This window comes from Halyomorpha halys, unplaced genomic scaffold (assembly GCF_000696795.3).
Source record: "Halyomorpha halys isolate HHAL.00 unplaced genomic scaffold, Hhal_1.1 Scaffold189.1, whole genome shotgun sequence".
Classification (NCBI taxonomy): domain Eukaryota; kingdom Metazoa; phylum Arthropoda; class Insecta; order Hemiptera; family Pentatomidae; genus Halyomorpha; species Halyomorpha halys.
The window spans coordinates 888358-899552 of record NW_027110118.1 but is presented as its reverse complement, the minus strand read 5'-3'; positions in this window follow the sequence as shown (position 1 = coordinate 899552).

Sequence of the window (11195 nt, the reverse complement as noted above, 5' to 3'; positions counted from 1 at the left end):
TTCCTTTAGTCGAGATATTGCAGCGGAAAACAATGGAAACTTTGAGCTTAGAAACTTGGAAACGTTATGAAAATATTTTATTCTCTCCCCCCCCCCCAACACTTCTCCAAAGTGCCCTAGTTCCAAAGAGCGCAATCACGGCCATCATTGGGACAGAAACAACAACTCCAAAGTACAAATAAACAATCCAACTCATATCAGAATCATGGATTCTTTTTCTTCAATTTTTCAAAGAAAATTTGTAATTTTATCTTGTTACATAAGTTGATCTTGTGTTTTTAAATTTACATTCTATATTAAACTATTATATAAATTATAGCAAAATATGCTTTATTATTGGTGGGACTAAAAGAAAAAAAAGTTAAAGAAAAATATTGGATAATTGTTGATTGACTGTGTGTAACTATATAAAAGGAATATGGTCCGGGTGCGGTCAAAGAAAAAACCCAAATAGTTTAAATTAAATTTAATTAAACTATTTAATCTGAGCCAGCGTTTCAGCCCACTTTTCTGGGATTTCTTAGGGCAAAAAATGATACAAAAATAAAAAAATATAACAAAGTAATAGCATAGATAACAAGTAATAAAGTGAACATTTACATAAAAAATGAATAAATTTAATTAAAGAAAATAATATAAGATATACATTGAAAAGTATCAATATATAATAATTGAAAAGAAAATATAAGACAATTAATGAAAAAATAAAATAAAAAACCGTACTACACTATGATAAAAATGTTTATTTATTGCTTGAACCAAAGGATTAGGATGGTTAGTAAGATTCATATGGAATTTAATTATGTATTATTATGTATACATATGGTTTTATTTGAAATAATAAAATTAATAGAAGGGCGAGAAAAAAAATCTATGTCATTTCCTTAAATAACGTGGAATCAATTTTTTTTAAATGGTGTTCTTGATTATACATTTATCATGTGAATGAAATAGCATGTTCAATCCAAGTCGAATGAATAATGAATACACTTTGAGACAACTGCATACAGCCAGATTACTTATTCATTATATAAATATTTATTCCCATCATGTATTGGAAACGCAAGCAGAATAAATAAATTAAAAAAAAAAAAGATCTGGAAAGGATTTATCGTTATTGTTACTTACTGTAGCACTCACGATAAGAGAGAGCGAAATTAATGACATGGATGTAACAAACGCCGATATTAAACACGATAACAGGATGAATGCTGCTTCTGGGCTGGGGCCAGGTGTCCCGAAAAAGCAGGGATTTCAGGAGCAAAAACCTATGTAACCTATAGGTTATATCTCATGTTAACATTATATTGTAAAACTACCGATAGTTGACATTCAGCTAGTATACTAAATATATTATAGTTCAGGAATTATTTACTTATTTAATTCCCAATTATATTCTGTTCCACTTAAAAGACGAAAGTTATGAGCGAAGGATGGCCCTGCTATAAGAACTATTAGCCCCTCTTTTGCTTTTTTAATTTTATTTTTATACCAGATCCTTACATGGTTGATATAAATTATATTATATATATTTTTTAACAGTTGATTATAAGGGGGTATAGTGATACAAATGACACCCCTAACTATATAAAATGTTCTTACTAAAAGAAAAAAAATAATAATAAAATAAATAGATAAGAATAATGCTTCTTAATGGAAAGTAAAATTAATAACAAAAAATAATGATATTGGTACACTTAAATAAAACAAACAATTGTCTTCTAATAGTAAAAAGAAACAAGTTAATTTGAAAAAGGGAAAAGAGAAAAAAAAATAATAATAAGTAAATAAAGGTAGTGTGACTATGAATTAATTTTATATTTATTAAAAATTTATAAAAGAATGTCCTGCAGCAGTCTTCAGTCTTCGGGTTGAGGTTGGGTTTCCCAGGGTGTAGGTAGAGTAGAGTTTCCTTTAACTGTTGGCAACTGGGAGTGGAACTTCATGAACCGTTTTTTGATGTAATCCGCTATTGACTCCATTTGTAATTCGCAATGCAATTGGCTATAAAAAATAGAACCAAGGACCATTAACTGCGATTCTTAGGACTTTATTTTGAAAAGTTTGTAGTTTTTTCCTTTTCGTGAAGGATGCCGCTCCCCAGACTTCGCAGCCGTACATCAGCAGTGGCCTGAGGCCTCTTTTGCTTAATAGTAAAAAACAGTTTCCAGCGATCGCCGTGAGAAACAGACGAGAGAGAGAAAAGCCATTTTATTTTTTAGGACTCAGAGAAATAATTTTTTTCATCTCTTGAATTTAAAGCTATCATGCGCCCGTTGACTTCAGGAGGTGGTTCCCCGGCTAGGGATGAAATAATAGATGAGAGGAGAATTATGAGAGAGGGTATGTTCTCGCCTTACAATCCATTTCATTGAGTTTACTTTAAATTTTGTTTCTTACCCAACTGAAACATGATTTGCATACAATTACATCAATTCACCAATATTTGCAAACTTCAATGGCCATAATTGAAAAATTATTAACGTAATCCTCGCTATGTTTTCTCTTGGCCACTCTCTTATAACCATTAATGACCTATTGAAATAGATTCCAGATATAGGTTTCCTTGTTCACTCTCTACAACCTTGAAAGCTGTTGAATAGATTCCTTTTCTTTCACTCTAAGTTAGTTTTAATTCAATTAAATATTTTCAGGTGTAAAAATATAAATCTTAATTTTTCTATAATCAAAATCCTTAACTGTACTCAAACAATTCCTGATTCCGTAACTCCATTTCTCAGAACAGCCGTCAGCTCCTAGTATCCTCTCTCGTCTTCCCTCACTTCGACTACGGTTCCTTGGTCTATGGAGTGCTATCTGCAGGACTAGAGTTGAGACTGAAGAAACTCATGAATTGCTTTGTAAGATTTATCTTCGGCTTTGTAAGGTTTCCAAGGCGCTGTCAAGTCTCCCGCTAGAATACCAAGTTGAAGTGACCCTATCCAAACTCCCGAAGACAATACCTCCTAGGTGTTTTCCTATTTCAAGTTCTTAAAATCAAAAAACCTACCTATACTCTTGATGTCTTCATTCTTGGTTCATCCATCCACTCATTAAACACCAGATCCCAACCGATTGATTTATATATGGCCTCCTATAGAACCGCCTTCATTAGCAAATCCTTCTTCATACGTGCAACCTCCTTCTGGAATTCTCTTACCATCTCTATTTGCCAGTCTTCCTCCATTCATTCCTTTAAACAACACCTATTTCTCCACTTATTTTATAACCAAACGTCCACATCATTGTAATCAAATAAATAGGCATATATTGATTAACATTATAAACAGTAGTTAAGCCAATATTTCATTTTACTATCTGAAAACTTGCTAATGCTTGTCAGATAAAAATCTTAATATATGAAGTATTTATTTATTCTTAGGGGACATATGTCTCAGAATAAAATCATTTTTTTCATTCCATTTTAAAATCATGTTTTTCCTGTAAATTAAATGTTAATCTGATCATTGTCCCCCCCCTTTTTTTTGGTTACACCTCCCAAGAAGGCCCCTGACTTTATACGTCAATAAAACATTCACAAAAGTTGCTCCAATGCTCGAATTGACTTGGCCTACGTATTTTTTTATTTATTTTATGGATAGCTTAAAACTAAATAACAATAATAAGTAAAAACTAACTTTTTCCCAATGCCAAAATAAGAAATATTGTTTGATGTTGGAAGCAATTACGGTGAATTCGTTTATAGGTAAAAAAGTGGTGGTTTCTTCATCAACGTTTGGACAAATTTCATTTTGGAACGCTTTTTCACACTTTCCACCACTGTGCTACATGTAACGAAACTCCACCTTTGTTAAATTTGGAAAATACCTTAAGAGTGCGAGAGCCATTAAAACACCGCAAGACTGAAATATTGTGGAACAGTGTTTGTACAAAGCTGCCACAAGAGAAATGTGACTATATTTCTCGAGCATCGAAGTTAAATTAACTCTTCACTTCCATCCTATTTAAGGGGCATTATTAATTACGTTCCTGAAGAAACGTCAAAACTTGGACGCGGCCAACTTCCACTTTAAGCCCTGTCAGGAAGTTATTATAGAAGCAACATCTAAAGCTATTACTCTCGCCGCATGACAGCGAATCTTAGCGTTTGTTTTCATAGTATTACATTTTTACTTTGGTTTACTTACCACGTAGCAGCCTCAACGTAACTAGATATTTTATGCTCTGAAGTGGCAGGATACCCACATTGTTTTGTAAGAGGAGGATGACAATAAAAACGTATATAGATACCTATGTTTTTGTATTAATTTTGTAAAATTATAAACGATATTTATGTACAAATATAATATCATCATGTGAAAGTGTTAATATTTGACCATAAATAGAAGACGACCTGGGTTGTGGTCAACAAAATCTTAAACCGCCATCAAATAACCTAAATTTATTTATTTGTGTCAACGTTCGAACTTGAAGCCTTCAGCATAGTTTCTTATAAAGTCAGGCCTGAAATTCAGGTCGATACCTTCGCACAAATAAATAGAGAAATGATCGGGTGTGTGGTCAGCAAAAAATACAAATAAACAAAAACTTATTTCTCTGTACCGACGATTTGGCCTGAGTTTCAGGCCTTCACCAGAGCTAAAAAATAAATAAAAATTGATAACAACCATCTCTCAGAGAAACATAAAAAAGGTAAAATAATAAACAAACAAGTTTGGAAATATACTTAACAATGAATTAAGTAGTAAGTAGTCGATTAATAACAATAGAAGTACTTCAAGAATAGAAGTATCTACTAAATACTTTGTCCCTTGATATAGTTTATATACTGTTATATTACCCAATACCATCATATAATTAATGGTAACAACATTAACATATAAACATTAAAATGTATTTAATTGATAAAATGACAAACACACAAAAAGCCTTTGGAAATTCCTTCTTCACTTTTTTTTCCACTTATTCGCTTTGAATAGTACACTACACAAAGTCTATACACTACAAAGTAGTATAGTAGAAGTATCTACTTCTATTGTTATTAATAGACTACTTACTACTTAATTCATTGTTATGTATATTCCCAAACATGTTTGTTTATTATTATCATTTTTATGTTTCTCTGAGTAATGGTTGTTATTTTATTTATTTTTTTTTTTGCTCTGATAAAGACCTGAAATTCAGGTCGAAACGTCGGGACGAATAAATAAGTTTCTGTTTATTTGAATTTTTTTCTGACTACAACCCCTCTCATCTTCTCCAATAGTACACTACACAAAGTCTATACACTACAAAGTAGTAAGTAGTCTATTAATAACAATAGAAGTAGATACTTCTATTAATTTATAATAATTTTTATTAATAGACTACTTACTACTTAATTCATTGTTATGTATTTTCCCAAACATGTTTGTTTATTATTATCATTTTTATTTTTCTCTGAGTAATGGTTGTTATTTTATTTATTTTTTTTTTTGCTCTGATAAAGACCTGAAATTCATGTCGAAACGGCGGCACGAATAAATAATTTTCTGTTTTTTTGAATTTTTTTCTGACCACACCCCCTCCCATCTTCTTCTCAAAAGATCATTCCCCCATTAGACTCTTCAATTATAGATACATGCTTTCATGTTTCCATGGTAGCTATAACAACAGTCAGTTTTTAGATTCATTGATAGCTTATTGAAAGGATAAATTTCAACTCATAGTATTATATTATTATTTATTTTATTTTACACCAGATCGGCCTAGTGCGCCTTACATGGTTGATATAACCGTTATATTATATATATATTTATTTAACAGTTGATTATGGGGGAGGGGAGGGAGTATAGTCTCGTACAAAAGACAAAAAAATAATAAAATAAATAGATAAGAGTAATGCTTCTAATAAAAGAGGAATGTAAAATTAATAACAAAAGATAACACTTAAATAAAACAAACAATTGCCCTCTAATAGTAAAAAGAAACAAGTTAATTTGAAAAAGGGACGAGAGAAGAAAAGAGAAAAAAAATAATGAATAAATAAAATGTGTAACAATAATAAGTAAAATAGAGGTAGTGTGACTATGAATTAATTTTGTATTTATAAAAGGTAATAACAGAATGTCTTGCAGCAGTCTGGGCTTCGGGTTGAGGTTAGGTTTCTCAGGTTGTAGGTTACAGCTCCTTTAACTGTCGGCAACTGAGAGTGGAATTTCATGAACCGTTTTTTGATGTAATCCTCTATTGACTCCATTTGTAAATCGCGATGGAATTGGCTATTTCTTATGAACCAAGTAGCATTAACTGCGATTCTTAGGAATTTATTTTGAAAAGATTGTAGTTTTTTTTTTCTTTTCATGAAGGATGCCGCAACTTATAGTAGAGGACAATATAAAAGATTTTTTGTTTTTAAATTAATATTGAAAAACCAATATAAATCATTATTTGGTCGGATATTAAAGAATAATATTGAATAAATATTTTACCAGTTTGCTATTTGAGACAGAACTGGGAAGCCAGCCGGAACCATTGAAGAATAGCCGAGTGTGGTTCCACTTCACGGAGTCCCTTTGCCCACAATCCTCTGAGGGAAATGAAAGCTATTTCAACCGAACTGTCACAGCGGTTAGTCTAAAATATACCAATAAAAATATATCGAATTAAATAGAAACGAAGGTTAATAAAATATTTTATTTGAATATTAAATATTTAATAAAATGTATATTGGAATAAAATATTTGGTTTTAATAAAATTGAGAGCCAGTGTATAAGTAGTTGTGCTAATTATTCCTTTCACAATTTGTTAAAATTACCAATTCAGGTCCAAAAATGTCTAGTTTTTTCATGTTCGGAAATACTTCGGTATGTAATAAAAAATTTGTTTTATATGTACCTTGTGATATGTATTGACCTTTTAACAACTCTTGATATTATTAAGGTTTGTTTCCATCTGTTCCGATACCTGTTCAGGGCGGGATATCTTTCACAGTGTCCCTAGATATGTAGATACCAGAGTTTATTTGGCATATGGGTCCCCTATCGCAGCTATTAACACTTTAATGTACGACAGTTTTTAACGGAGGATCAGAAGTCTTCTTAGCCGGTACAAACCCTTCCTAGACATGTCAAACTTTCCCACCCCCTCTCGGGAGGGGGGAACATGAACGTTCCAACACACCAAATTTAAGAGCAGAAAGACATAAAGGAATTTTTAAGGAACAGAATCCGAAAAAGTTGGGATTCAATGTGGGCTGACGTACCACTCACCAACTAAGAGATGTTAAAAAAAACACTCAAAAGTGGACAAAGAACAAAACAAGTGGACAAAAGAAGTGGTTGTTGCAAGACTAAGAATAGGACATTTCAAATTAACACACCTCCACCTAATCAGAAAAGAGGACCAACCTATATGCCAAACCGGTCAGTCCCCATTATCGATAAAGCATATAATTGAAGAATGCTCATCATTTCGTCAAGCCTTCGAAAATAATAAAATTCCTCGTACAAGAGAATTGCCCCTTAAAGACTCAGCAGAATCCATAGACAAAATAATAAAATTTCTGAAAGAAACTCAACTTTATACTAAAATATAATCCACCAATACCGACCAGTGTAAAAAAGGAAATAGTCTACACTCAACTATCAAATGTCAAAGACAAGAAGATAAATAAAGTAAAAAGGGTGTAATAACATAGATGTTGATCGCCCTGAATTCTTTACTATATTATATTATACCCTCCCCCCCTCGGGCGTAGGAGGGACGCGTTCTGTCACCTATGGCCAATGAGGAACGTAACGCCCCAAAAGGGAGGTGGGAGAAAAGGGGCAGGATAAATAGACCAGGAAAAAGGGGCATTGAAGATGAAGACACAGGAGTAAGAAGACCGAAGAGAGGGCAAGATGCACTTTGACCAGACAAAGTCCTAAGACCTGGACGCAATCCCTTATGAACTCAGCACTCATTCTGATATATATTAGGTAATAGGGTAATAATCCGTATTAAATGGAAAACCAATTATCTGAATTATTTCAATCATATCAATGTAAATAAATACTTTATCCCTTGATATAGTTTACATACTAATATATTGCCCAATACCATCATATAATTAGTGGAAACAACATTTTATAAATATAAAGTTAATTAATTGGTAAACTGGTAAAGACACAGAAAGCGTTTGGAAAAGAATCCAACTATAATAATAGTTTTGCAGGGCTCAATATAAATTAATTAATTAACTTATTTTTTGGATAATTGCCTTCAGAGATTATCCTGGCATCCCGACTGAATCCCGAGACAGTACATGTTAGTAATTAGTATTTGTATGATAGATTTTAAAACACGGGATACATATGCCGACGTCATAGTCCAGCCAGTAGTGTCTTGTTTCCTTCCTCACTTATTCGCTTCGAATAGTACACTACACAAAGTCTATACGGCTTAGCCTTATCGGCTATTGGTGGAATAATATCAATAAAATGTCTTTCTGTCAGTTGGAGTGGCGTGAGAGTTGAGGAAGGTCTACCGCGTACAAAAATACAATTTAATATAATAATAAAAAAAAAAAAAAGACTTTTTGGACCAAGGAAGCACTAAGCTCTGGTGCGAACGATTGTGTGATCGGTTTCAAAGTCGACGGCATACTGAATTCGAAACTAAACCATGTCTCCTTCTTCAGTTAAAATAATCTTAGAAAAGAGATGAAGCAAAGGATCTAGCCATAGCCTTAGATATCTTTAGTAGACTAAATAGTTTGAAGGTCTTACCCTGGCACGAGATAAGCTTAATGTTACTTGACGCCCTGCATATTACTGTCACCGGATAAACTGTCAATGGGTTAATACTTCATGAAAACGTTTTTTTGAGCTTACTCCTAAGAAGTGAATCAACAATAAGCTGTAATGATTTGGGATAGTACTAAAGAAATCGTTAAAGCTTACTCAAATAACAATAGTCTTTTTAAAGAAAGCTCCAAAGACCTTAAAAAAAAATTTCTTGAGTATGATTTATTTTAGAAAAGTTAACAATAAAAACATAAACGTATAATCAAAATAAAATATTTTAGAACTATATACATCAAGTAAATTTGCTGTAGTTGATATAATGATATGATACATGTAGAGAATCTACCCATTGATAGAACTGCAATAACATTTCTAGAGGAGAAGATCCCGAGGGCATCTTCTTTTCAGACTTCTAGGAGGATTATTAGGTAATTAAGGAGAAGCCAGGTTAGAAACTAGTTGGTTTAGGTGGTTGGGAAGTTTATTATGGAAGGATTGGTATCTGGTTCTGGCCAAATCAGTAAAATCTGAAACATTGAGGTACTAATAAATGACTTGATTTGTGACAAAATAAGGAGCACTAACGATTTTAGGCTGTAAGGATTAGATACGAGAGGAATTCGATGGTTTAGTGAAGCTCCATAACTCAACTCTATATGTCCAGATATGCCTTATAACAGTCATGTAGATCAGTCTTTTGAAATGGATTGGCAATTCAGACTGTCTAGGAAATGTTGCAGTTTTCTGTCTTTTTAATTTTGTATGATGCTTCCATGTTAGATCAGATGTAGTCCTAAGTAACGGATCTGTTCGACAGGAATAAGTGGGGTATTATTAAAGGATACTGTGGGGCAAGACGAAGGTTTACGACGAAGAGTAAATGTGATTTGGTGGGATTTATTGGAATTTATTTTAATCCTCCAGTTTTGGCACCATTCTTCAAGGGTGGTGATGCGGGATTGGAGGGTTTGGAATACAAAGGAAGGATCGTTATCCCCTGGCAATAGGCAGGAATAAAATAAAGAAAATAAATTAAAATAAAAGTGGCTTTAATGTTAAAACAAAATGAAGAAACTGAATAATGAAAAAATAAACATATTAAAAAAATTAATCACTATATAAAATAAAATACAGTCTGTGACTCCGATAGGTGAGTGGAGATATCTCAAATCTCTTGATTCCAGTAGGGCTATTGTTGTGAAGTTGTAAACGCTGCTTTTATAGACAAATTTCAAAAGTTGGTGGGCCCACGTCTATACAGACTCAAATTAAGATATTCAATTGTCCATCCTTAATTAAATTAAATACATTAATGACACTAATCGGACACAGTGGCTATATTACCATTAATCACAAGCAAAATGAAATGTAGCACATGACGAACGCAGACAGGGGTAAGAGAATTAATTTTTTCTGATACAAGTGCTGTAATCAGATGAAGTACTAATGCGGACTAGCCAGCTGATTAAAAAATCATGGATTTTTGACCCGTTAAAAGTCGACGCCAACGAAATAATCCCCATTGATTATTATTGCTAATATTAAATATTATAATACAGAATATAAATGCGTCTGTTTCTTAATAAAGAAAATAATTAAATTAATTACTAAGACTATTTACAAATTAATTATTTAACATGGCAAGAACAGAGATTTTTTCGAGAAGTAAAAAAAAACTACGAAAATATTCTAGTTTTGGTTCTCAGGATTTTTTTTTTACTCTTCTTCCCAAGCGGCCACATATAGTGGGAATGTCAAGAATTAATTCTTGAAGCCTCCGAGAGATTATTATTGGTTAATGTGTTTTAAAAAATAAATATAAGCCTTTTTGATAGAATTTCCAAACAAACTTCTATATATTTTTTAACTTTACTTATTTTGCTCCAGATCTTATTTCCAAAGTGTTCATGATTAACTTTAGACAGTGGTGCAAAGTTTTGCTATGTATTTTGCACCATCTTTTTGACAGATAAAATTAAATAAATATAATTTTTTTTTAAATTCTTGAGACTGGTATTTATTTATTAAATAAGTCAATCAGTATCCTTTTTTAGTCTCAACCCTCTTTATTATATTAAAAATCCAACGTTTCGGCCAAATCGACCATCCTCAAAGACAATCTAAATATTTAACAGCTTATTTTAATATTCATTTGTAACAATTATAACAACATTATTACTAATAGTACAAGATCCCTTCAAATATATATTTCACCTCACATCAGAAATTTAAAAATGTTTTGCAGGCAATTCTGCCCAGGTCATTTATAAGTCAATAATATCCTATAGAAAAGTCAATCAATAGAGAATCATATTAAGTATTAATAAGCTTATGTTTAGTTACCTATTCTTCTCAAACTTCGATAATTTTAAAAACTATTAATTTTCAATTAAAGTTTGACACGTTTTGAAACTTTGGACTATTAATATAATAAAGAGTGTTGAGACTAAAAAAGGATAGGAATT